The 27,889-nt window shown below is 41.5% G+C and overlaps 1 protein-coding gene across 1 annotated transcript in view; it reads right to left on the reverse strand.

Annotated features, from left to right (window-relative positions):
• The window catches only part of KIF6 (kinesin family member 6), a 310,424-nt gene that overhangs the window by 169,414 nt on the left and 113,121 nt on the right, over nt 1-27,889 (reverse strand). The gene's annotated exons all lie outside the window — the stretch shown is intronic.

Below are 27,889 nucleotides of genomic sequence, written 5' to 3' on the forward strand. Positions count from 1 at the left end.
ATCCCTTTTTTTCTCTGTGTACTCATGCAGATGCCATAGCAAGGCTACCATGGACTCCATCCAGCTTCAAACTGTTGTGGCAAGTATTGTGAGCACCTCATGCATTTTGCTGAGGTATGTGCAGAGCCTAAGCAGCCATCACAGCAAAGAAGACTCTCAGGAGGACACAGACATATATATGTACATGAAACACTGGAGAGGAGGAATGGGGAGACGCTGACTGCACTTGATGCTTTGTACACAGTGGAAGGCCAGTTCTGGTGCCATGAAATAAGCTCAGATTGTCTCATATCTTCAGAACAATATGGTCCTACCAATCAGCAAGGGCTATAAAACTTCTTCCTATGTAAGGCCACTTTCATGGAACTTTGCAAATTGGTTTACCCTGCTCTGAAGCACAGCAATACCAGAATGAAACAGCTCTGACAGTTCAGAAGCAAGTGGCAATAGCTCTGTGAAAACTTGTAGTACCAGACAGTTATTGGTCAGTGGCAATCAATTTGGGCATATCTACAAAGGAGGCTGCTGTGACCCAGGTAGTCAAGACAGTCAATACCCTTCTGCTACGAAGACAATGACTCCGGAAAACATGCAGGACATAATGGATAGTTTTGCCATGATTGGGTTCTCTAACTGAAGGAGGGAGCAAGAGATGGAATGAAGATCTCGGTCGTAGCACCAGACCACCTTGCCACAAAGTACATAAACCGCAACGGGTATTTCTCCATGGTGTTGCAGGTGTTGGTGGATCACAAGGGTTGTTTCACTAATATCAATGTGGTATGGTCAGAAACGTGCATGATGCATGCATCTTTAGGAACTCTGGTCTATTCAGAAAGCTGCAGAATGGAGCTTTCTTCCCATACCAGAAAATTACCACTGGAAATAAGGAGATGCCAATAGTGAACTTGGGAGATCCACTATACCGCTTGTTCTCTTGGCTTATGAAGTCATACACAGACAGCCTGGATCACAGTAAGGGGCAGTTCAACTACAGGCTAAGCAAGTGCAGAATGGTAATACAATGTGAATTTGGCCATTTTTAAAAGCCAGGTTCAGGAGCCTCCTGAGTCAGTTAGACCCCAGTGGAACCAACATTCTCTTCATGGTGGGAGCCTGCTGTGTGCTTCAGAACTTATGTGAGGAGGGAGAGTAAGTGGGAAAATTTCATGCCAGGATGGAGGGCCAAGGCAGATCACCTGTCCTCTAATTATGAGCAGACAGACAGCAGGGCAATAAGGAGAGCACAGTGAGGAACACTGCTAATCAGGAAAGGTTTGAAAAACAGCTTTATGAACAACCAGTCATATGTGTTGTTATTAAGGAGGTGCCCCCTGTATGATGTGTGCTAGTCTGAAAACCCTATAAAACTCCTGTTCCTCCTCCTCCCCACCCGGCCTTGTGCAAAACAAGCAATAAAGACACTGTTTTTGAAAGCTTATGCATTTTTATTTAGGGGACAAAATGAAGCACATAGTAAAGGAGTTCATTGGCAGGGGCTTCAGAGGTGGGTAAGCAAGGGCAAGAGGCGTTTTGCAATTAGAGGTGGGGGTATGTCAGCCTTCTGCTCTGAGAAATGTCCCGGGTGGTTGAATGGAAGGTGCCCTGGACTCTCCCCTACACCACATTCTGGGGCACCAAGGTGGGAAGAGTATGGAACATGATGAGCATGGCATGTGGTTCAGCATCGGCTGCAGTGGGGCTCTATGCTTCTCTACCAAGCACCTCAGGAGCTCTGTTTGCTGCTCCAGGAGCTTCAACTTCTCCTCCAGAGTCTGGACTTTACACTCTCTGAGCATTCTCTTCTCCTCCAGCATGGTTCTCCTCCGTGCATTTAACTGTGCCCTGTCTGTGCAGGCAGCTTGCATGTGTTCTAGGAACATATGTTCTCAATTCATTTTCACCTTCTGATCTGCCAGTCTAACACCTGGGGTGAGGGCAGTTGTCAAAGAGACCATTGTTGCACACACTGCAACAAAACATAAGTGAAGGAAGACATTAGGGAGATGCATTTACAGTAAATGAGATAAGTTTTAGAACACATCAAGTAAGTTCATGAAAGAGCAATAGGGAACCAATAGGGATGCACAATGTACAAGGACAATTTTTTGCTTTTAGGTGTCCTCTGTACAGCAGATACTACACAGAGATTTTAAGGGAACTGCTTGACTTGGTTTGCTCCCAGTCATGGTAAAGCACTTATTGGGGCAGCTTTCTAGCCATCTGTGGGATTGTGGACTTCAAAAGCACATTCTGGGGCTGTGCATGCTGCAAGCAGGGTCACAGTGGCTTTTTGGGACTGTGGCAGTCGCAGTCACCATGAACTCCCACCTTGCCCCTCCAGCTGCAATAGTAAAAGTTACTCCTTCCCCAGGAGCCCAGGGAGGTAGGAAGGAGGGGAAGCCATAGCAGTGCAGCTTGTGCTATCAGACTGTGTGGCTTCTGCAGTCAGTGCATGCTTCAACTCCCCCCTTGTCTGTGACAGTGAAGCTGCGTCTACACGTGCACGCTACTTCGAAGTAGCGGCACCAACTTCGACGTTAGGCGGCGAGACGTCGAAGTCGCTAACCTCATGAAGAGATAGGAATAGCGCCCTACTTTGACGTTCAACGTCGAAGTAGGGACCGTGTAGACGATCCACGTCCCGCAACGTCGAAATTGCTGGGTCCTCCATGGCGGCCATCAGCTGGGGGGTTGAGAGATACTCTCTCTCCAGCCCCTGCGGGGCTCTATGGTCACCGTGGGCAGCAACCCTTAGCCCAGGGCTTCTGGCTGCTTCTGCGGCAGCTGGGGATCTATGCTGCAGGCACAGGGTCTGCAACCAGTTGTCAGCTCTGTGGATCTTGTGTTGTTTAGTGCAACTGTGTCTGGGAGGGGCCCTTTAAGGGAGCGGCTTGCTGTTGAGTCCGCCCTGTGACCCTGTCTGCAGCTGTGCCTGGCATCCCTATTTCGATGTGTGCTACTTTGACGTGTAGATGTTCCCTCGCTGCGCCTATTTCGATGTTGGGCTGAGCAACGTCGAAGTTGAACATCGACGTTGCTGGCCCTGGAGGACGTGTAGACGTTATTCATCGAAATAGACTATTTCGATGTTGGCTGCACGTGTAGACGTAGCCTGAAAGTTTACCCTTCCTCCGGAGCCCAGGGAAGCAGGGGGCAAAGGATGGCAATGTGGCTTGTGCTATGTATCTCAGGGCTGTGTGTGTAGCTCTCACGGTCACCACATGCTTCCCCTCCCTCCTTGGCTGGGACAGTGAAAGTTTCCCTTCTCCCAGGAGCCCAGGGAGGGGAAGAAAAAGGGGCAGGTATGGCAGAGCAGCTTGTGCTATCATTGCTTAATGAGCCTTCTCTTGCTTCCTCTAGGTTGCAATGTGAGATATCAGCCTTCTTAGAATAACGTACTATCTTAAGGAATGGATGCTGCCTCAATGTGGACAGAACGTTGGTTGGTATGCTGCATTGCTCTGTGCAGCAATGACACCAGAAACCTTACTGCTGGTTTGGCATGGCAAGGTGTCCTAAAATGGAGGTTGGAATAAGATAGGCCTTCCCAGAAACCTAGTGAGAAGGATTAAAGAGTACCTGTCTGCAAGCTTTATGGAGATGTGCAGGGAGGATTGCTGCCCTGTGCCCAGAAAAGTTAACAATTTGCTCTGAAGGGCCCAGACTGTGTAGGTACAACACCTGCTACAGATCATACCCAATTTTCTTAATCCTCCTACAGCATGATTAAAAATGAGAACTCACCAGAGGTGCCCTCTCCATCATCAGGGTCCAGCAGCAAAACGTCCTGGAAGGATGGGATGCGATTCAGTTAAAAAAGGGTCCTGGCTGTTGGTGAGATCAGCTGCTCTGTTTGCCTGCTCACCATTCTCCTCTTCCTCATCCACCATGTCTTCCCATTGTTGCCAGGGGGTGCCTAAGAATGTCTTGGGAGGTATCCACCAACTGGGGACAGTGGTTGGGTTGCCTACCCAGAATTCCATGCAGCTACTCACTGAAGCAGCATGTTCGCAGTCTTGACCCAGAACACCTGTTTGCTTCCATTGTCTTCTGAGCCACGTCTACACCAGCCAGCTACTTCGAAGTAGCCGTGCCAACTTCGAAATAGCGCCCACCACGTCTACACGTGGTGAGCGCTATTTCGAAGTTGAAATTGATGTAAGGCAGCGAGACGTCGAAGTCGCTATCCCCAACAGGAGATGGGAATAGTGCCCTACTTTGATGTTGAACGTTGAAGTAGGGCATGTGTAGACGATCCGCATCCCGCAACATCGAAATAGCGGGGTCCACCATGGCAGCCATCAGCTGAGGGGTTGAGAGACACTCTCTCCAGCCCCTGTGGGGCTCTATGGTCACCGTGTACAGCAGCCCTTAGCCCAGGGCTTCTGGATGCTGCTGCTGCAGCTGGGGATCCATGCTGCATGCACAGGGTCTGCAACCAGTTGTCAGCTCAGTGGATCTTGTGCTGTTTAGTGCAAGTGTGTCTGGGAGGGGCCCTTTAAGGGAGTGGCTTGCTGTTGCCCCGGAAGTGCTAGTCCGCCCTGTGACCCTGTTTGCAGCTGTTCCTGGCACCCTTATTTCGATGTGGGCCACTTTGGCGTGTAGACGCTCCCCTGCAGTGCCTACTTCGATATAGTGATGCCCAACGTCAACGCTGAATGTCGACGGCACCAGCCCTGGAGGACGTGTAGACGCTATTCATCGAAATAGCTTATTTCGAATTCACTACATTGAAATAAGCTATTTCAATGTAGCATCCCCATGTAGACGTAGCTCTGGTATGCCTACCTGAGCTTATTTATTTTCATGCAGCACTGCTGGGCATCCCTGACGTAACCTTTTTCCAACCCTAGGCTGTGACATCTTGGCATAGATGTCTGCATTTCTTTTGCTGCTTTGTAGTTCTGCCAGCACAGCTTCACTCCCCTCCCCACGGCCCTTCCAGCAACAAGTTCATGGATCTCCTGCATGCTCCATGCTGGAGCTCCTCTGTGACCACGGAAATTAATTCTCAGCCAGATGTGCTGTTGAGGTATGATGCTGAGGTGTGCTGCCTGCTCCGCTTGCCATGATGGCCAAACAGGAAATGAAATTCAAACTTTTCTGGGATGTTTCTTGCACACCTGGAGAGCAGCAGAACTGAAAGTGGTGGCCAAAGTGGTCACACTGGGGCACTGTGGGAAACCTCTAGGAGGCCACGAGTGTCAAATTGCACAATGCTTCATCTGCATTACCCTGAAGTCCACCATGCAAGGTCAAACATGGTGTTACTACTTGTGAAAAGCAGGAATACCAAAATCAACCTTACAAGCCCTTAAAGTCAGCAGAATGGATGCTGTAGCATGGACTGTTTGCTTAAAAATTGACCTGAGTCAGCTAAGATTAACTTAACATCCTAGTGAGTGACCTAAGATTCTAAAAGAGGCCACGTCAAGGCACACTCTTAGATCCCCATTAAAACAAAATGTGTTAGGCTCCTGAAAATTCATAGAACACTCACTGAAGTCGGGTGAGGTATATGTAAAAGAGCTTAAAGAGCCGGGCTATTTAAAAAGTCATACTAAGTTAGTTAGAAAGAAAGTGTTGCCGGAATTACAGGCATTTGTTTACCAAGGTGAAGAAGAGCAGAAATTATTGGGTAATAAAGATCAGAACATTAGCTTTAATTACTGCTATGTTTATTGGTCTCCATCAGTAAGCATCCAGTCCTACATGTGGGAACTTTTCTGCTAATTTCAGCAGATAGGCCAAGGAATAAATAGGCATGGAACTACCACCTCACACCTATTAGTAACCTTTGTGTGTCATGACTGGGAAACTTGGAGAAGTCTGTCGTGCAACTGCTAATGTCATAGCTAAACTATGGATAAAAGGAGACGTTTGGTATATAGGACCAAGTCTGGCACTACACTGAGCATTCCACTAACTAAATTTAATAAGAGAAAAATTCTAAAACTATTTTCTTCTAATTTTAAGCACTAGGGGCAGATCCTCATTTAACAAGACTACAATATGGCACAAACCTTGAACTGTAAATAAAAGACAAGGCATTTCATCTACACCCTGATTAACTCAGCTGAGGCAGAGACTTAGGTTATAGAAATCAATCCAAAAATGTGTCATTTAGAAGCTTGCAACAAGACCCTCATCGAGTTAACATTGCAAGGAGTTATAAGAATATTTTAGGAGAAAGAGAGCAGTAAGGCAGAGCAAAAACAGGAGCATGAGTTTGTCCCAAAACACTATTCTAATTTAATTTCCTATCTACAAATTGGGTAAATAGTAAACATAAATGTTAGCTGATATTTTCTCCCTCTTCCACTACCTGTCACCCACTTGGGATTTCCTGTATTTGAAAAACCACCACTGCCCAATTCACTTTTTGTGGCTTGATGACCACACATTGAATGGAGCCAAAGTGGATTTTAGTGCCAGATGTGCTGATTCAATTTTGCTGTAGTAGAACCTAGATTAGAAGTGGTTAACCAACTAAGCCTTTTTGCCACTTCTAAAGAACAGTATTTCTTCAGTGTATGTTAATATAGACCCTCATGCCAAAGAGGAAGAATTTCCCGAACCAAAGATTAAATGGAATTTTCTACCAATAGGAAAAGCCAGGAAAAAGCCTCAAAACTCACAATCAAGCATAAGAACCAAAACAAGCTTTTAGATTTTTATGTTGAATATTAAAGACAAACAACAAGAAGAATATTCATTTCTGTGGACATAGCATAGATACGTATTGACAGGAGAGAATCAGAGGACCAATCTTTTTAGGCAAACAAACAGCCGGATGACAAAAAGGATTGAAATCAGACCATTCTGGGAGTTTTGCAAGTGCATTAAATTATTAAACAACGGCAACAATAAATTGGAGATTGGATGCATGTCCAATCTGAGTTTTTTTTCTTGCTGAACATATCTTAAGTCCACTGAGCAAAACTTTCAGAAGTTATCAATGACCCGTGAAAATAATTTAAACAGTCTACTAGTTATATAATACCATGATTTAAGGCTTTACAGAGGAGACAAAAAAACCTATTTCTCCCTGCTTCCTGGCACTCACAGGTTAAATTAAAAAGATAACACAAATAATGACAACAAAACACAGGACAACACAAAGGGAAGAGAAGCAACAACAACAAATAAGGAGAGTGAAAGAGGGATACTGTCCTCAAACCAACAAACTTTTGTATGGTAAATCTCTTTTTTTTATAAATTATATGCATGGTTTGGTTTAAATTGTCAGGTGGGATAGGATTTTAAGGAATGGTAGGAGAGAGAACAGCAAAATAAAGACAGTGGATTTTAGTTCACTCAGGAAGTTGGTAGGTAAGATCCCCGGGAAAACAAGTCTAAGAGGAAAACAACTGAAGAAAACTGGCAGTTTTTCAAGGAGACTTTAAGGGCACAAGAGCAAACTATTCTATTCTGTAGGAAAGGCAAGAAGTATCACAAGAGAGCACCCTGGCTTAACCAGTAGATCTTGAATGATCTGAATGATCTGAAACCAGGTCAAATAACAAACAACAAAAGATGAATAAAACAACCAAAGTATATAATGGCAAAATTAGAAAGGCTAAGGCAAAAAATGAACTTAAACTAACTAGACACATAAAGGGCAATAAGAAAACATTCTACAAATATCTTAGACGCAAGAAGAAGACCAAGAGCAGGTTAGGCCAATTATTAAATGAAGAGGGAAAAACAATTAACAGAAAATGTGGAAATGGCAGAAGTGCTTAATATTTAGGCAAGGTAGATCTCTTAAAGTCATCAGGGCTTGATGAAATACATCCTAGAATACTCAGGGAGCTGATTAAGGAGACAACAGAGCCATTATTAATTATCTTTGAGAAGTCATAAGCTCTAGGAGAGATACCAGAAGACTGAAAAAGGGCAAATATCATTTCCATCTGTAAAAAGGGATATAAGGAGAACCCAGGAAATTACAGATCAGTCAGTTTAACACCAAGAATGGTAATAGAGCAAATAATTAAGGAATCCATCTGCAAACACCGAGAAGATAAGTAACAGCATGGATTTTTAATGAACAAATCATACCAAAACAAACATTGCTTTCTCTGATAGGTTAAAAAGCCTTGTGAATGAGGGGAAAGCAATAGATGTGGCATATCTAGACTTTTGTAAAGTGTTTGATATAGTCTCGCATGACCCTTTCATAAACAACCTATAGGAAAATACAACCTATGTGGTGCTACTATTAGGTGAGTGTGTAACTGGTTGGTTAGCCATTTGCAAAGACTAGTTATCAGTGGCTCACAATCATGCTGGAAGAGCATTCCAGGGCAACCATGTGTAAGTCAAACTTTGCACAAGTCGGGACCAGCTGCCTTCGGGTCTCCCAGTCCTGGGTGTGCCTAGCTCCCTGCTCCTGTGAGCAGCAGAGAGCACAGAACCAGGCACAGCAGCAGCAGTCAGTTACCCAGCACACGCAAGTGGTGGGGAGTCACGGAACTCACCAATGCTGCTGCACGTGGCTCCCTGCTGTCTGCCACTCCCAGGAACTGGGAAACTGACTGGCACTGCTGTGCCTGCTCTGGGCTCTCCACCACTCATGGGAGCTGCTGCACTGGTCAGTTTCCTAGCTCCAGCGAGTATCAGAAGTCTGGCTCTTGGAACTGGTGGAGAGTTGGGAACCACGAGGCAGCCTGGTTCCTGCAGTTTCCCAGCTCCTGCAAGTGGAGGAGAGCTGAGAGCCTGGCTGCTGCCTGGTTCCCAGCTCCCCTCCACTCATTATTTTGACTTGCATTATTGCAAGAAACGCGTAAGTCGGAATCATGTAAGTCGGAGGTCTACTGCACATTTGAAGGCAGAGTGATATTGCTTGGCAATGCAACACATTTTAAATAAAAAAGTGCATGTGGAAACAGAGCTGTCATGTTTTACGATGTCTGATCCATTGCTGTGGCCCCTCCAAAGCTCTTTTAGTCTTTGTGCAATCTGTGTGACATCCAAGCCAGAGGAGATGTCATGACTCCATGGCTACGTCTACACTTACTAAAAACTTTGAAATGGCTGTGCTAATGGCCATATCGAAGAACACTAATGAGACACTGAAAGGCATATTCGCTCACCCATGGCTCGTCTAAACGGGGGTCCTTTTTGAAAGGACCTCGCCAACATCAAAATCCCCTTATTCATATCAGCTGATAAGAGGATTTCAATGTTGGCAGGGTGCTTTTGAAAAGCACCCTTTGTAGACGAGCTGTGGATGAGTGAAGTGCAGCACTTTTGAAGTGCAGCGGGCGGCGGCTTGCTAGTGAGGTGCTGCATATGCATTTCAGTGCTTCGTTAGTATTCTTTGATTTGGCCATTAGCATGGCCATTTTGAAGTTTTTAGTAGGTGTAGACACAGCCAATGTATTTAGATGTCATAACATGGCCCACTGTTCCTGGTCAGTTCATTAATACTTCAGGGAAAACACTGTGCTTTTAAACAGATGATATAAAACAGATCAAATCTGGCAAAGCTACTACTAGCACTGTCAAAGCATTATTTTTTCAGCAATAACACTGTTGCTGACTTCTTCTGCACAGAAGTCATTCACAGTGAGATTTTTCTTATAAAATAGTAATAATAATAATAATAATAATAAAAATATGGCCCCTTTTTGTCTCAAGAAACGGTGGTTAGCAGCAGTGGTGAGGATCTATGGGCAGTGTTTGAGTCTGCAGCTTCTCCCGTGGCTTATCCATTCAATATCGGATTTGCATGGTTGACTGCAATAACCACAAGTCAGTCTATTTTTGAATTCTTGAGGGTCTGAGAGTTTTTCCTTCTAAGACCAAGTTCTTTTGTGTGGTTTGCACATATATTATCGAAGGATGATGTGCCCTGTCATAATAATTGTCACCAGGTATTTTGATCTGATGATGTAGATTCCCAGGATTTTGGATCGATGTTGAATTTTTTCTTGGAGTTTTTGTATGTATGTATGTATCTTAGCTTTGGTCTTTCTCTTGTTCTCAACCCACATGACAGTTCACTGAAGAGGATTTCTTTGGGAAGATGTTCGTCACACATTCTTCTCACATGACCAAGCCATCGCAGTCGTCTGCTGTTGAGGATCACTATGAGGCTGGGTATGCCAGATCTTGACAGGACATCTGCATTTGAAATTTTACCTTGCCAAATGATATTCAGAATTCTGCAGAGGTAGCGAAGATGGAAACTGTTCATTTTTTTCTCCTGGTTTGAGTAGGAGGTCCATGCCTCAGAATCAGATAGCAGGATATTCAATACACATGTTTGGTAGATTATCATCTTTATTTTCACTGAAGCTTAGGATTGTTCCATGCTCGTTTCATAAGTCTGCAAAAAATCGTAGCTGCCTTCCCGATTCTGATGTTCAGTTCTTCATCCATGCATAGGTTTGTGGTGACAGTAGATCCAAGGTAACATAATTGTTGAACCACAACTAATGGGCTGTTATCCAGAACGACATTGAGCCACTGAGATATACTTTGAGTGAATACAACAGTTTTCCTCATGCTTATGTCAAGGGAAAACAACTTGCAGGCTGTAGACAGAAAATCCATCAGTGACTGTAGCGTGTCTTCATTATGAGCGATGAGAGCTGCATCACCTGCAAACAGGAGTTCTCTGACGAGGACCTTCTTGACCTTAGTTTTGACCTTGAATCTTGCCAGGCTTTAGAGAGAGCCATGTAATCTCGTGTGGAGAAATACATCGTTGCATGAGTTATGAAATGAACAATTTAGTAGAACTGAGAAGAATATGCTGAAGAGGGTAGGGGCAAGAAAATACCCTTGTTTGACTCCACTGTTCATTGCAAACAGTTCCAATGGAGACCCATCATATTGGACTGTTGCTTTCATGTTTTCGTGAAAGGATGTTGTGAGCTTGAGTAGGGTCGATGAACAGCCAATCTTGGTTAATACTCTGTATAGTCCGGATTACTGACTGTGTCAAACTCCTTTGTTAAGTCCACAAATGCTGTGAATAATGACTTTCCTTGTTCTCTGCATTTTTCCTGTAGCTGTCAAAGTGAGAAAATCATGTTGATTGTTGACCTGCCAGCTGTGAAGCCACATTGTGTTTCTGGATAGACTCGATCCGCGAGTTTTTGCAGGCATTTGAGAATGCTTTGCCTGCGATGCTCAGTAATGAGATGCCTCTGTAGTTGTTGCAGTTACCCTTGTTGCGTTTTTTTTATAGAGTGATGATATTGTCATCCTTCATGTCATGTGCAACATCACCTGCTTTCCAACATTTTAGGAGTAAATCACAGAGGAAGGGAAAGAGCATAGCATTGTTTGCCTTCAGGACTTCATCTGGAATTCTGTCGTTTCCTGGTGCTTTTCCATTGGACAAAGAATCAAGAGCTAGAGAAAGTTCCTCCTCCATAGGCTCTGCATCTAGTTCAGACACTTCTGGAAGAGTTGGGCTGAGGTCTTCAAGTTCAGGTTGTATTGTACACTCATGGGAATAAAGACTTGAATAGTGTTCCACCCATCTGGACATCTGCAGCTTTCTGTTTGTGATCACCTGTCCATTTAAACGCTTTAGTGTGCCAACTTTGGTAATGTTTGGTCCAAGTGCTTTCTTCAATCCATCATACATGGTTTTCAGGTTGCCCTAATCAGATGCTTTTGAATATTATAACATTATAACATAGGTCTGCCCAATACTTGTTCATGCACTCCCTGGATTCTCTCTGAAGAACAGATCTTGTGTGTTGAAGCTGATCTCTTGTGCTTTGATGGGTTCTTTATGTTAATCAGATATGCCTTGTGTTTTTCATCAAGAAGAGGCCTATGAATGTCAGCATTTTCATCAATCCAGTCTTTGTTAGAGAATTTACATGTTCTAAAGGCAGATTTGGCACACTTGTGTATTGCGTATCTCAGCACAGACCATGTTTTATCAATGGTTTTCTTATATACCTGACTTGTATTTATCAAAACACCATAGAGGAGTATAGGACTTAAATGTTTCCTATCTTTGTAAGAGACTGATTTGGCAGAAACTCGTGCTCTTTTCTGTATTTATTATTTTTTAAAAATGAGCCAGTCACAAATTTTCTACACTTGGCCATCAGTGATAAAATATATACCAAATTAGCTGACTTGTATTAGCTCAAATTAAAGAGAATCAACCCTCAAAGACCAATACAATAATAAAATAACAAAATAAGAAGTTCTCACTATGTTCCCCCATTCAGACAAAAGTCCGAGGTCAGACATAGGTTCTCTGCTGTCCACTGAAAGCCAAGGAATTGAGGAATTTTCATAAAAACAAGGGACGACAATTCCAGAGGGGAGGGTCCTCCACTGAAAACAGTTTGCCTATGGTGTTGAAAGTCAAGTGCAGTACCTGCTCTCAACTCTCATGGCAAAGCAAGGGTAAGGAAAGACACTCAGTTAACTGTGACTCAGCTTATAGAAGACCTTGTATACAGAACAAATGGAATCAAAACACTTAGATTAGTTATACTTCCCACTCTTAGTTATTTAGATGCAAGTTGGTGTATCAACATTCTTTTTTTCAGAATTGAAGTGCCCTATTCCTATATAATTTGTCAGTAAAAAAGGTGACTATGTTATTTCAAAATAGAACACTTAGGACACTCATATTCTGAAACAAGTGTCCTATGTTGATATAATTTGTTCACCTTTCTTACTGATATGTTTTGTTGGACTGGGCCAGACTTACTCTGAAATAAGTGTGTCCACCCAGATTTGCACTGAAATACCTAGAAGCATGAATTACAACTAATTTAGTTATTTATTATGTAAGATCATTTTCTCTGGTCTTCACAAATACAGTCTTATCTTGCTGATATCTACTGAAAATGCTGCTGGTAAGATATTTCTAGTCTGCCAGTTTGACCATTTTGGTACTCTCTGCATCCCTACACTGCCTCCTCTTTCTCCATCGTATCAAATGTAAGCTGCTCCCTTCACTTTTGAGGCTTTTCATGGCTTATCTCCCCCACCACACACACCTAGTTTATTTTACTCAGAACTGAAAGGTCAGCTCCTACCTATGACTGACCCATACTGCCAGCCTCTATTGCCCACTAAAAGGCACGGATACCGTGGGTGGTCCAAGGCTAGAGCACCCAAAGAGAAAAATAAGCAGGTGCTCAGCACCCACTAGCAACCATGCTCTGCCCTTCATCCCTCTCCCCAGCACCCCTTGCATTCTGGTGGCCTTGCTGATCAATTCCTCACCATCCCTTCCAGTACCCCCTGCCTACTGCAAGCAGCTGCTTCATGACATGCCATGCAGAAGCTGCTGGGTGGTGGGGAGGCAGGAACACTTATGGGAGAATGGGTGGGAAGAAGTAGGGTGGGGGTTTGGAGGAAAGGGTAGAGTGGGGGCTGAGCCCAGGGTGGGAAGGGTATTGAGCACTCCCTGGTCAGAAGGAAAGTCCACCCCTATGTGCTTACTTGTTAAATTTTCAAACAAGCACTTATGTACTTTCCCCCATGCCATTCCTCAAACCTGCAGATACCTGTAAATATCAGCAAATCTTACTTAATATCCTCCTTCAAAACCATCCTTAGGGCACTCCTTTGCTGAGACCTATAAAAGCCTTGACAATGGCTAGGTTACCAGTTTGCTGATACTACTGCATATCATACTGACCACTAGTAATTCATTGTTTTCCTTGTACTTCCCCATCTCTTTGTCTGGGCCCATGACTGGAGGATTTAGGTGCTATGATAAAATGAATAACATTATTATTTCAGTTCTAGTCTCTGTACACAAGCCCTTAAGTTTTAAAAGTCTACATCAATACACACTGAATTGCACTTGAAAAAAAATAGGGAGCTTTGTGCAATCTTTAAAGCATAAGTAATAACTTCTTTATAATTAATACTATAAACACATAGGCTGCTACATTCATCACTCGCCATAGCTTCTAAGCGTGCTCCAAGCAGACACATTATAGTGAAGACACATAAATTCAGAAGTTTTCCTTATGTATTTTCCCCCATTTGTTGTTGAATAAAGGGATTGTCCCCTATTAAAGCTTGATCAGTTACTGCTAACCTAGCAGCTGCGGCCAGCTCCAAAAGGATATTTCCAGATCATGGCACTCTTCCCCTCAGGACTGTTGGGTTGTGTCCTAATTGCAGCAGGCCTGGCTCACACTGCTGGAAGCTAGAGTGTGCTGGAGTCAGTTGCCAGAATCCTGCTGCCTCAGGAAGAATAGTTTTCCCCAACAGAAGTTGCCCAGAGAAGGAGGAGACAAAAAGTAGCACACAAAGGCCTTTTCTTTTTTGAAAACCAGCAGTAAACAACGAAGAGATTTTCTCGCTTGATGCTCATCCAAGAAAAATGGACAAATAGAAAACTCAAGTGAGTAAGAATTTACCTGCTCCCCAAAATATCACTTTCTAAACACTCAGGAGTGACTAAAGTAATGGCCAATTTTAAAAATTAATTTAAAGTTGGTCCAGTTACAAGACAACATCCATGGAGTGAAGGATAGGAAGATAGCATTAAGTGCTTAAGACAGAAAGAAAAAGCAACAACAGACAACTAAAATGTAAGTTATACTTCACTGAAGCAACAGCTTGTCTTTAGGGTGAGCTGAAAACAAAAAATAAACAAAATATTCCTCCTGCCTGGTACATAAAGAGACTTTGGATTGTTTTTTTTTTAAATCAGGATTTTTTTATTTTTTTTTTATTTTAGTATCAAGAATAACTGGTCCTACATTTTCACTTTGGTCTTTTTTTAAATAAATTCCCCACTGTTGTTAACCTGTATATCCACTGGTAGTACGGCTTGAATCTCCCTAGTCCAGCACCTTTGGTACCTGACAGGAGCTGAACAAGAGAATTTACCAGACCACAAGAGAACAATGTAGTCTAGCAGCATTACCAACATTTCCACTGCTTACTGGGATCTTAGGCAGCCATTTAGGAGTAAATTACAGCTAAATAACAGCACAGAACACTGAGAGCCAGGACTGGTGGCAGTAAACAAGCTTATCAGGGCCAAGAGAAACTTGGCGACACACGTGATGGGTGATCATCTGACTAACTAAAATCATGCCAGATTATAGATGCTGCCCAATGAGACTAGAAAGGTTCAGCCCGTAGTAGCGTTGTGTACCTGACCAATTTACCATTGTGACAAGTACTGAGTAATATTAGGGATGTGCAGACTGCAAATGAAGGTGTGACTGTAGCACAGGTCAACATACCTGTGCCACTGTTAATCTAACAATGGTGATGTTAAAATCATAGTGTAGATAAGGCAAGTTGCAGCTCTAACATGAATAGCTGGTCAAAGTAAGACTTAGGGTGGACCCACACTAGCTAATATGTGTTAAAATAAAAATTGTTCTGTCTACAACACGGTTTTAGCAGGTGTTACCCAATGCAATTCCCAGCATACACACGACAGAGGATGGACAGAATGCCGAATCCTAGCTTTGGGAGAGCTGCAGCTCTTGTGCAAGAGGATCATTGAGGTCTTCCAAAAATATTGTAAAAGTCCTTATCCTCACACCAAAATAAATCATAAGTAAGAGTAGACAGAAGATTGGCTCTGACACTCTGAAAGTACAAATAAAGCAGAAAAAATATGTTGGATTTTTATGTGTGAAAAAAACAAAACAAAATATGTTATGAGACACTTTATATATCATAAAGAAGCACAACAGGGACACATTTTCCTCTTTTCTTCTTTTCAGTTTGATTTCAAAAGATTTGAATAATTCCTGATGATAATTAGAATGTCAACACTAAAGTGAAAGTTAGGACATTCTGTTTCTGTCCAATCTAATAACTTCACATTTTCCCCCAGTCTTGTTCTTGCATCTTTTTTCCATCTCAAGCCATTCTTATTAGCCCATATTTTTGACAAGTCTTGAGGAATAGTAAGTCTTTGGTCTTTAATGATCCTCTTCTTTATAATGTTCTTCTGTGGCACATACAGACACTTATAACTATCCGGCAGTTACACACAGCTTTACAATATCAGCTTTACTTCTCACCTTCCATTCTCTCTTGAGTTCTTCCTTAATTAAGCCTGCCTGCCAACACCTTAGTCAAACAGCACAAAAGCTCATAAAAGCTGCCTCTCTATATTATATAAGAACATAAGAATGGTCTTACTGGGTCAGACCAAAGGTCCATCTAGCCCAGCATTTCATCTGCTGACAGTGGCCAGTGTCAGATGCCCAGAGGGGGTGGACCAAAGACAATGATCAAGTGACTTGTCTCCTGCCTCTGACAGCCTCTGACAAACAGAGGCCAGGGACACCATTCCCACCCCCAGCTATTAGCCTTTTATGGACCTAACCTCCATGAATTTATCTAGCTCTTCTTTGAACTCTCTTACACTCTTAGCCTTCACAGCCTCCTCTGGCAAGGAGTTCCACAGGTTGACTGTGCACTGTGTGAAAAAGAACTTTCTTTTATTAGCTTTAAACCTGCTATCCATTAATTTCATTTGGTGTCCTCTAGTTCTTATATTATGGGAACAAGCAAATAACTTTTCTTTATTCACCCTCTCCACACTGCTCATGATTTTATATACTTCTATCATGTCCCGCTTCAGTCTGCTCTTCTCTAAACTGAAAAGTCCCAGTCTCTTTAACCTCTCCTCACATCAAACCCGTTCAAAACCCCTAATCATTTTAGCTGCCCTTTTCTGAACCTTTTCTAATGCCTAATTATCTTTTTTGAGGTAAGGAGACCATATCTGTATGCAGTACTCAAGATGTGGGCATACCACAGTTTTATAAAAGGGCAGTAAAATATTCTTTGTCTTATTTCTATCCCTTTTTAAATAATTCCTAACATCCTATTTGTTTTTTTGACTGCCCCTGCACACTGCATGGATGTTTTCAGAGAACTAGCCACGATAACCGCAAGATCTCTTTCCTGATTAGTTGTAGTTGTAGTACTTAGATTGGAGGCTCATTCTACAACAGTCTAACTAAAGATCGGATAATCTCTGCTACCCTGAAGTTTTATCTTCTTGAACAACTAACTTCTACTTATTTAAACAACATTCAATATGCATTTCCACTTCTGAACCAGCCAGACATGCTTTTGTTAACCAGGATGCAAATGACACAGCTGAAATACATCAGAGACAGCACCATCAGCCAGTTTTTACATTAAGTTTTTAAAGTTTAGAGCTTTCAATAACATGCAGGCTGCAGGGTGTCAAACACAGGGGCAAGAATTCAAGACTTCTAGGGATTTTGGAAGCCCTCATTTTGCCCTTGCCTTGTGTGTGATGATTCATTTATGGGAGCTCTTGCCTTTTGACCACAGACCACTGTTCCCATACATCACATACAGAAGTGAATTTCATTTACAGAAGAATTCATAATTTAGAGTCAACTGTGGACTCCGTGACATGTAAACCTGAAATTCAATAATATGAAAAATAATTTGCAAACAAAAGAAGCTACTGAAACGCTTTTGGAGGTCATTAAATGGTTTATTTTCATAAAATCTGCTAAGAGGAGTAGGTAGAAATTCAGTTTGTGTTCTATAGCATTTGCACTAGGGTCTCTGGCCTCCTATTATTAACTCATATCATGCCCTTCTACTTTACTATAATAGGACATTCGTTCTGAAAAATGTTTCAACTGTTATAGGCTACGTCTACACGTGCAGCCAACATCGAAATAGTCTATTTCGATGAATAACGTCTACACGTCCTCCAGGGCCGGCAACGTCGATGTTCAACTTCGACGTTGCTCAGCCCAACATCGAAATAGGCGCAGCGAGGGAACGTCTACACGTCAAAGTAGCACACATCGAAATAGGGATGCCAGGCACAGCTGCAGACAGGGTCACAGGGCGGACTCAACAGCAAGCCGCTCCCTTAAAGGGCCCCTCCCAGACACACTTGCACTAAACAACACAAGATACACAGAGCTGACAACTGGTTGCAGACCCTGTGCCTGCAGCATAGATCCCCAGCTGCCGCAGAAGCAGCCAGAAGCCCTGGGCTAAGGGCTGCTGCCCCCGGTGACCATAGAGCCCCGCAGGGGCTGGAGAGAGAGCATCTCTCAACCCCCCAGCTGATGGCCGCCATGGAGGACCCAGCAATTTCGACGTTGCGGGATGCGGATCGTCTACACGGTCCCTACTTCGACGTTCAACGTCGAAGTAGGGCGCTATTCCTATCTCCTCATGAGGTTAGCGACTTCGACGTCTCACCGCCTAACGTCGAAGTTAACTTCAAAATAGCGCCCGACGCGTGTAGACGCGACGGGCGCTATTTCGAAGTTGGTGCCGCTACTTCGAAGTAGCGTGCACGTGTAGACGCAGCTATAATGAAGTAGAGCATAAAGGAACTAAGATAGTGATAGCGATGCTGGCACAGTTCCTAGTGTAGACCCAGACTACAGTGTCAGAAGGCATTTTTTTCTTTTGTGTAGGAACACCACTATCCTAAATTATAAGAAGTATCCTTCCATTGACACATCTGCCTCCATACTTGGGTTTCTATCAACACAGCTGTCCTCATCAGATATGTAGGTTTTTTTTACACTCTTGACCACCCTAAACCATGCTTATATAACTTTTAAGTATAGCCCAAGCTTAGGGCATCTGCTTTGTCCATTCAAGGTTCTTGGTTCAAACCTTGCTTGATTTACTCCTAGGAGTAGTCCTGCTGATGTCAAAGTCCAGTCAGAAACTTCTTGCATGATGATGGCAAGCTACATACAGCCCTAACTTTGGCCTAGATTGTTGGTTGAGCCATATATGCAAGGACAACTTTTATTTTACTTTGTTTTCTAATAATAAAGTTAGCAATTATTTAAAGTCACAAACAACTTTTCTGTTAAACACAGTACCAGATTCTGAGATGTCTGCACATCTGTCAGGATCAGGCTTTAATTTTGCAGTCTTCAGATGATAAGACAATAGATTTGATCCTTCTGTTCTGCTACTTTGTTCTATGTAGTTCTTCCAACTATTTAAACAGACACCACAAAGGAAAAGCAGAAATTGTCACAGGGGCAATGAGGAAACTCAGATCATGAACAATAAAGTCTACGCAAAATTGTGGTGCAACATATAGGTAAATCTCCCTTCTTCCCTGCCACATGCTATATGTGGAAGTTCAGAGGAGTATTCTAATTTTTTTTGTTTGCATTCTTCTTGTATTTTAATACTAGGGTATGTCTACACTACAGAGTAAATCGACAGAATGCGGCACTTTTGTTGACAGTGGTCTGGTGCTCCCACATAAGGCATAATGCATCTGTCGACAGAGATCTATTGCTGGAAAGCCAGTCTGGATGTCCCAGGGGGCTTTCTGTCAAGAAACACAGCTTCCAGGACACTAGGTGGCCCTGTCTGCTGTGCTTCTGGGTGACTGTTTTGTCAAGAGAGCAGCCAGGCAGTGTGGCTACTCTCTGTTGACAGAACGGATAGCTCTTTTGATCAGCTTTGCAGTCTGGCCACAATCGAATGACAGAAGATTTGTTGGAAGAAACCTTCCAACAGTAACTTCTGTTGACAGATTGCTCTAGTGTAGATATAGCCCTAGAGTATAATGAGACACATGTTGGTAATGGTAGAGGGATGATGTAATGTCAGTCAATATATCTGGTGAATAATATACCAGACTGGAAGTTAGGAGATATGGAAGTTAGGAAATATCAGTCACACTAGATAAGAGTATTAGCTGGATATTTTTAGCATGCTGATCATTTTGAACAGATAGGCAAACTCCCAGGCTGTGTCTACACTTGCATTCCTCTTTTGAAAGAGGTATGCAAATGAGGGAAATAAAAATGTATATGAGGTGCAGATTTGCATATCTGGCACCTCATTTGCTTATTCTTATTTTGAAATAGCTTCTTTCGAAAGAAGAAAACCAGTGTAGACTCCACTCTTTTGAAAGTAAACCCCATCTTTGAAAGAATTCTTCTTCCCTTTCTTTATGGGTTTACTTCTGAAAGAGCAGCATCTACACTGGTTTTCTTCTTTCGAAAGAAGCTATTTTGAAATAAGAATATGCAAATGAGGTGCCAGATATGCAAACATGTGCCTCATTTGCATTTCCAATTTTCCCAATTTGCACACCTCTTTCAAAAGAGGAATACAAGTGTAAACACAGCCCCAGTCACATCACTGGAATCACAATCAGGTTTTAATCAGCAATGCCAAAGCTAACAATGTGACTCTTAAGCAACTATATTTTTGGCTTTAAAATTAACATCCAATTAAGATGAATGGTGGGCAGATGGGAGTTTGCACTTTACTAGACTAGAAACTTAAAGTTTTGAAGCCTGGATGTCTAAAACTAGGCACCAAAATGCAGCCAAAATACGTACTGTGATTTTCAGGGAGGTTGAGTATCCTTCAATCCCAGATTTTAATGGGAATTACGGGTTCTCAATATTTCTGAAAAGTTCTTAAATGAGTTAGGACCTAAGTCAATAAAGATACAGTGAAATTCAAAGAGATTTAGTCCCAGATTTGAAAAGGTATTTGGCATGGCTTCGCTCAGTGTTGCAACATCTAACTGATTTAGGACCTTAAATTTCACTTTCAAAAGTGCCTAAATCCCTTTTGAAAATGATAGTTAGGTTCCTAAATCAGTTAGGCCTTGAAACATCATGTAAGCCATGCCTAAATACCTTTAAAAATCTGGCTCTTAAATTCCTAACTCACTTTTGAAAATTAGATGTGGTAGTTTTGAAAATTTTACTCCAGACGCAGCTAAGGGGCTTTTTTAAATAGACGAGATTGACTATTTCAGTTTGAGATGCTATAAAAAAAAGTGAAGTCTACAGGACTTCCAGAGAGACCCTAAATCTTTGCACTTTTCTGGTTTCTCTTGATCCTAGTCCAGCTGTAATAGTCTGCAAGTGATTACACTGAAGTTTGTGAATAAGATATAAATAATGCTGCCAATACAGTAAAACCTCCTTACAATACAATTTTACAAAAATTAATCAAGGGGCCATAGAGTTAGTTCAAACCTGAATTGTAGAATGCACAGTATCAATTCACGCAGAAGCTGTAGAGTTTTGAGAGAAAAAGGCAGAATATTGATTAGACCCTGTATTGTGTTCATGGCCCTAAGCTGAAGACCATACATTTTATTCGTTGACTGGTATTTTCTTGGTTTATAAGGATATGCTTTGATGGTCTTTCACAGTCCCTTTAATTTCATGATTGTTTAAAATTTTTACCAGGAGCCAAGAGAAAACATTGGTTTCACAACATAACTAACAACACAGCAAAAATGTAATCTTTTTCTACTGATAATACAGTAAACTCTTTCATATCCAGCAGCCTCGGGACTAGGAGGCTGCTAGATATTGAAATATTCTGGATAATACAAAGGTATATCTAGCAATGCTTAACACTAAAGAAAAGCAAGATTAGATAGTAAGAAACAAACAGAAGTGTACGCAGAGTACTTTATTTACCAACAAGTAGTATTGTACACTGTAAACTTATACCATATTTGCTGTATTTATTTGTATTTACTTTCACTATACTGTACTTATGGCAAACATAACTAAACTTTACTTATAGCTAAAATGCCAATGATTTGAGAGTTCTGGACGATAGAATGCCAACTATGAAAAAATTTACTGAAGGTAGAAAGAAATGGATTTGTGAATAACATATGTTTTGTCCACTAGTTAAAGTAATCCTTAGGTTGCATCTGCTGCAGCCTCTCCATATAGTTAACAGGTTAGTGGCTCTCAAAGATTACTCAAACCACAAGCCTGTGTGCAATTCTGTAATTAGGAAATTTTCTTCAATCTTATCATTCACACTCATCCCCCGCTATATGAGCACAATTGGTTCCTAACTTTCTGTTCATAGGTGAAAACTCGTAAGAGGGACACTAAATTACCATTAAAATACATGTAAAAGTCTCTGATTGGTTCTGAGTGTTCCTAACTCAGCGAAGGAGTAGCAGCAGGTGGCACTGCTTTTGAAAGGTAAGTGAATCTTGGATTTGGAGGGGAGGGTTAAAGGCTGAGGGCAGTTTGGGGCCATGAGCGGGAGGGAGGGTTAAAACGTGGTGGTGGGTTGGGTCTGTGGGGTGCACAGGGGATGTTAAGGCTGTAGCGGGTTGGGTCCATGGGGGGTGTTCACTCTCCTGCTGGTTGGGTCCATTGAGCAGGTTGCGGGGTGGTTAAGGCTGCAGCAGGTTGGGTTTGCGGGGCTGGCAGAGGGCTCAGGCTGTGGTGGGTTGGGGCAACAGGGCTGGAAGGAGTTTCAGGCTGCATCAGGTTGGAGCTGCAGGCAGTGGTGATGGGGGGTAAGGCTTGTATTACCGGAGGAGTTCACTCATCTAGTGAACAAAGGTAAGTATATGTGTCCCTCGTTTTAGTGAGTACTCCTAAGTAAAGTACTCATTTAACTAAGGATAAGTGTATTATTATTTCAGAATGAAATTTTTGCAGTTAAAGCTGGGATATGAGAGGTTTTGTAGAACAATCCAACAAGCAGTTCTACAGATAAACATTCACGTAATGCAGTATTATTGTAACTGAGGCTATGCCTATATTTGTTAGTCTCTAAGGCTGTTTCTACACATGCCCATGCTAATAAACAGCCCGAAATACGCTAATGAGGCACGGTTGTAAATTCCCCGTTCCTCATTAGCATAAGGCCACATGATTTGGAGTCCAGAAGGTACTCTTCTGGACTCCAAAACAGCATGTAGAAGTGCAGCCCCTAGAGGTTTTTCGGGAAGAAGAGGCCTCTGGAAGGAGGACTGTCTTCTGGAAGACCCCCTGTGGGCCGCGCTTCTACATGCTGTTTTGGAGTCCGGAGGAGTGTCTTCTGGACTCCAAATCATGTGGCCTTATGCTAATGAGGTGCGGGGAATTTACATCCATGGCTCATTAGCATACATTGGGCCGTTTATTAGCATGCTGCTTTCGGAGAAAGTTATTACTAAGTTATTACAGGACTGCTGTTATTTGTGAAGCTATAGACTAACACAACAACCCCTCTGGGATCTTAGAAGATATTTAGGGGTAAATTAATGCTGAATAACAGCACAGAACACTGAGAGCCAGGATTGGTGGCTGTAAACACACTTTATGGGAACACGGGAAACTTGCTAGCACCCGCAATAAGTGGACATCTGTCTAACTAAAATCATGCTGGACTATGGATGTTGCTGGACCAAAGATGTTCAACCCGTACAAGCAGTGGAGTGTAATCTCTTTATTGTGAAAATACAGCTTACAAGTGTAGACTATTTTTGTTACATAACTGCACTCAAAACCAAAACAGTGCAAAACTTCAGAGCTTACTTGTTTATTCAGTCCTACTTCTTCAGCCAATTATTCAGATAAACAAGTTTGTTTTCATTTAGTGGAGATAATGGTGTGCGCTTCTTATTTGCAATACCTCCAGAAAGTGAGAAAAGACATTCACGTGGGACTTTTGTAACCGGCACTGCAAGATATTCATACCAGATATGATAAACATTCTGATGCCCCTTCATGCTTCAGCCACTATTCCAGGAAATTTACTTCCATGCTGATGATGCTCATTCAAAATAATGAGTTAATTAAATTTGTGATTGAACTTCTTGGTGGAGAACTCAAAGTCTATGGCCCTGTTTTACCTGCATTCTGACATGTATTTCATATTATCGTATAAATTGAACCTCTCTTATCTGGAATTGTCTCATCCAACAACATATGTAATCCAGCATGATTTTAGTTAGCCGGACGACAACGTATCATGGATGTGGCCAAGTTCCCTGTGGTCCCATAAAGTTGGTTTACAGCCCCTGATTCTCAGTGTTCTGTGCTATTATTTAGCTATAATTTATCCTTAAATGCCTTCTAAGAGCCCAGTATGTAGTGGAAGTGTTGGTAATGTGCTAGACAATATTGACCTCCCATGGTCCAGCAAATTCTCTCATTTGGCATTTGTTAGATTCCAAAGGTGCCAGATGAGAGAGATTCAACTTGTAGTCTCAGATGATGAACACTTCATTGCAGACTTGAAAAAAAATGCAGAGAAGGTATCAATGCAAGACTTCTAAAGGTAACTACAGCACTTGACCCGAAGTACAACAATCTGAAGTGCCTTCCAAAATCTGAGTGGGATAAGGTGTTGAGCATGCTGTCAGAAATCTTAAAAGAGCACATGGATGCAGAAACTACAGAACCTGAACTACCAAAAACAAAACAAAACTAAATAAAAACACCCAACACCAACATTCTGTTGGTGGTATCTCTCTCAGATTGTGAAAATAATCATGTGTTGGTCTGCACTGCTTTGGATTGTTATTGACACATGTCCTCTGGAATGTGGTTGAAGCATGAAAGGCTATATGAATCTCTAGTATCTGGCACGTAAATATCTTGCGACACCAGATGAAACAGTGCCATACAAATTCCTGTTCTCACTTTCAGGTGACATCATGAACAAGAAGTGGGAAGAATATAGCCTGAAAATGTAGACAGACTTGTCTGTTTGGATAACTGACTGAACAAGAAATAGGTCTGAGTGGACATTTAGGTTCTAATTTTTCTATTGTTTTATTTTTGAATGCAGGCTTTTTGTACATAACTACATTTATAAGTTTAACTTCCACAATAAAGAAATTGCACTACAGTACTTTTATTAGGTGAATTGAAAAATATTATTTTGTTTTTACTGTACAAATATTATATTGTGCTCTGTAACTGAAATAATGTATTTCAAAATGTAGAAAACATCCAAAATATTTAAATAACTTGTATTCTACTATTGTTTGACAGTGTGATTAATCATAATTAATTTTTATTCACTTGACTGCCCTAGCTATTTATATGGTCACACAACACAAGAAGCAGGAGTCACCCAATATTCAGCAGGTTTAAAACAAACAAAAGGAAATACTACTTAAACAATGCACAGTCACCTGTGAAATTCACTCTCAAAGAATTTTCTGAATGCCAAAAATTAGCTGGGTTAAAAAAAGGCTCATGGAAAATAGATCTATCAACAGCTATTAGCCAAGGTGGTCTGAGATATAATCCTATACTTTTGGAAACCTAAATCTCCAACTGCCAGATCTGGATAAAGGGAACACAAGAATTACTCTGTTCTGTTGATTCCCTTTGAAATATCTGGCATTGAACACTGTGGGAAGACAGGATACTGGACTAGATGGACCACTGGTTTGACCCAGTATGGTCACTCTCATATTTTTAGGTACTGGCCCCTTACAATGTAAGTGCTTAGATATGATGGTGTTGGGCAGTAGTGTGAAACCATAATATAAATTAACATGGCAATCCAATTGATGGATTTTTCCAAAGGCAATTTTGTGGAAGTACAAAACTTCTGCACACCTAGAACTAAGTCACCAGTCTGTAGGGGTACACAGTTACAGTCAGGGAAAAAATATGGTAAAGATTTTTTTGCACCTTGCTATTCTGATTTTTCATAGCTGTCTTGATATAAGACAAGGCAATCACACCTTTTGCCCTTTCTGCCTTATAGTTGATATGAACTCAGTATCAGCCAACAGCAGCTCCTGATCTCTATGCCCCTTTTTTGAAAGCTAAGAGTCTATCTGCATTGTTTGAATAGCAGCTTAAGCCTTGTATGACTGTTAAATCTCCATGTTTTATTACACAGTACAATATTGTTAGTGCTATGGTAACATAAAGATGTCAAAATGTTTAGCTGATTAAATAAAAGCCAGGAGAGGCTGATGACAAGTCCAGCACTAGAAAAAGAGGAATAGTAATTGACTAAGTTAAAAATAAATAAAAAAAAAATCTTGCAATAGTGTGTGTACCTGAAACACACTGAAAGAAGTAAGTTAAAGTTATTAATAGACTGAAGTGCTAAGCCAGCATTTCCAGTGCTGGGTTCAGAGAGTTCCAGCTGGCATAGATTCTGGAAGCGTGGGTGCTATAGAACACAAACGTTTTGATCTGAAATCCTGATTTTTCTGGGCATGAAGCTAAGGTTGCTAGTGAGCTCATTCAAAGAAAGAAAATATACCAACATCATTCAAATGAAAAGGCCTCTCCCTTTTATTTCTGGCATGGTACTTAAGAAGCAAAAAAGGAGAAAGATTCCATTTAAATGTAACTTTTTTTACCTTTTAAATTATATTACAGAAACCTATGACTATACAATTACCCTCTGCTGGGTGTACACATGCTGCTATTTTATACGTTTTTTTTTCAAGTTTGCAAAGATGCCAACATTTTTTTCTAAACAAGGAATTAAATTCTTTAATAATGCCAAGGAACATTTAGGGATCAGCCCATTATAATTAAGGAAGCAGATTGTGAAAATCTAAGCAAGTGACTCATATTTTGATAGTATTTTATGAACTATATTCTGAACCATGCAGTCTAGCAGGAGAGAAACTAAATGAGAGCCGCAGCCCTTTTACATGTCTAACTAAGTATAAAAGTAAAAATAAAAATAAGTATAACTATAAAACACTTAAATATAAAGAAGAAAGGTAAATACTACCTATACAAGACAGAATTTAAGGTTATATTTCCAGAGGTCCACTGTAGCTTTATTTTCAAGACTTGTGCTGTGTAATAATGTACCACACGCTAGAAGAGTCAAGCACATTTGTTTTTCATTTTGTTTTGAATCTTGTGAAAAACAGTGTGACAATGTAGCATTATGTAGTCTCCCTGAGAGATCCTTTTTTTCCTCTCCACTAATTAAAAAAACACCGGGAAGATACTCTATTTGAAAAACAAAACAAAATAAAACAAAACATGAAAAAATAAATGGAAGAACCAGCTACAGAAACAGATTTTTACATACTGGGCCAAACACTCCACATTTAGCTCAGGTGAATAGTCCATTGACTTCACTTGAGACTACTGAAGTACGAAAAGTGGGATGTAGCCCATTTTGCAAAATGCCATTGGCATAAAATATTGAATCAAGTAATTTAAAATATAAAACTGATATATAGCTGATTATAGCTATATAATATATAGCTATATAGCTGATTATATATCCAGAACACTTGAACATTAACTGATTCCTATAGCAAATGTAGGAGACAACAGGCAGACGTGTTACTATGCCTATTTTACTGACTAGTCTTGAGAAGAAAGGAGAAGTAAGGAGGCAGAGATGTATCATCGCTTTCCACATGCACTCCCCCTTAACGAGAAGGAGAATACAATCTTTCTGATTACTTGCTATTACTACTTAAGCCCTTGTATTCCAAGAGGAGCACAGGTCGTCTACAAGTCTCTTTCACTTTGTCTTGGGACAAATTTCTAGCTGACTCCAGGAATACCCCAGCTGTTGTCCCTCAATCTCAGTAGATCTTCTCCACGTTGTCCGAAGTCTTCCTCTTTTGTGTTTTCCTTGAGGGCCCATTTGAGAGCTTGACGTACTATGCTGGATGATGGCTTTCTGAAAGCATGGGCTAGCTATCCCTACTTTCTTCTATTGATTTGAACATCACATGGTTATTGTCCTGTTCTGTTCCAAAGCTCCTCATTTGTGACAAAGTCTTGCCATTTGAGGTGAAGGATGTACCTCAAGCATCTGTTTATGAATGCAGCTTGTGAGTTGAAGACACTTTTGTATGCCAGGTCTCGCATTCATACAAGAGCACACTCTTCACACTTGTGTTGAAGATCCAGTTTCATCTTTGCAGATATTATTTGTGAACCCCATATGGGATGTCTGATTACTTGGGTCCTAATTCAGTTTTCGTTAGTATTGAGCTACATGGTCATGGGCACATTGTAAACTTGATTAGATTAGAAAACTGGCCCTGAACTCCATGGCTTGTCCACAGGTCCTAGCTATATTTTTGTATCTCTCTTCTATGAAAAGAGCCCAAATGAAATAAACAGTTAGTTATATAAAAATAGCAAAATAAGTACTTGTTTAGAACTACAAAGACTTTAGCTCA

The sequence above is a fragment of the Carettochelys insculpta genome, chromosome 3 (genome assembly GCF_033958435.1).
Source record: "Carettochelys insculpta isolate YL-2023 chromosome 3, ASM3395843v1, whole genome shotgun sequence".
Taxonomy (NCBI): domain Eukaryota; kingdom Metazoa; phylum Chordata; order Testudines; family Carettochelyidae; genus Carettochelys; species Carettochelys insculpta.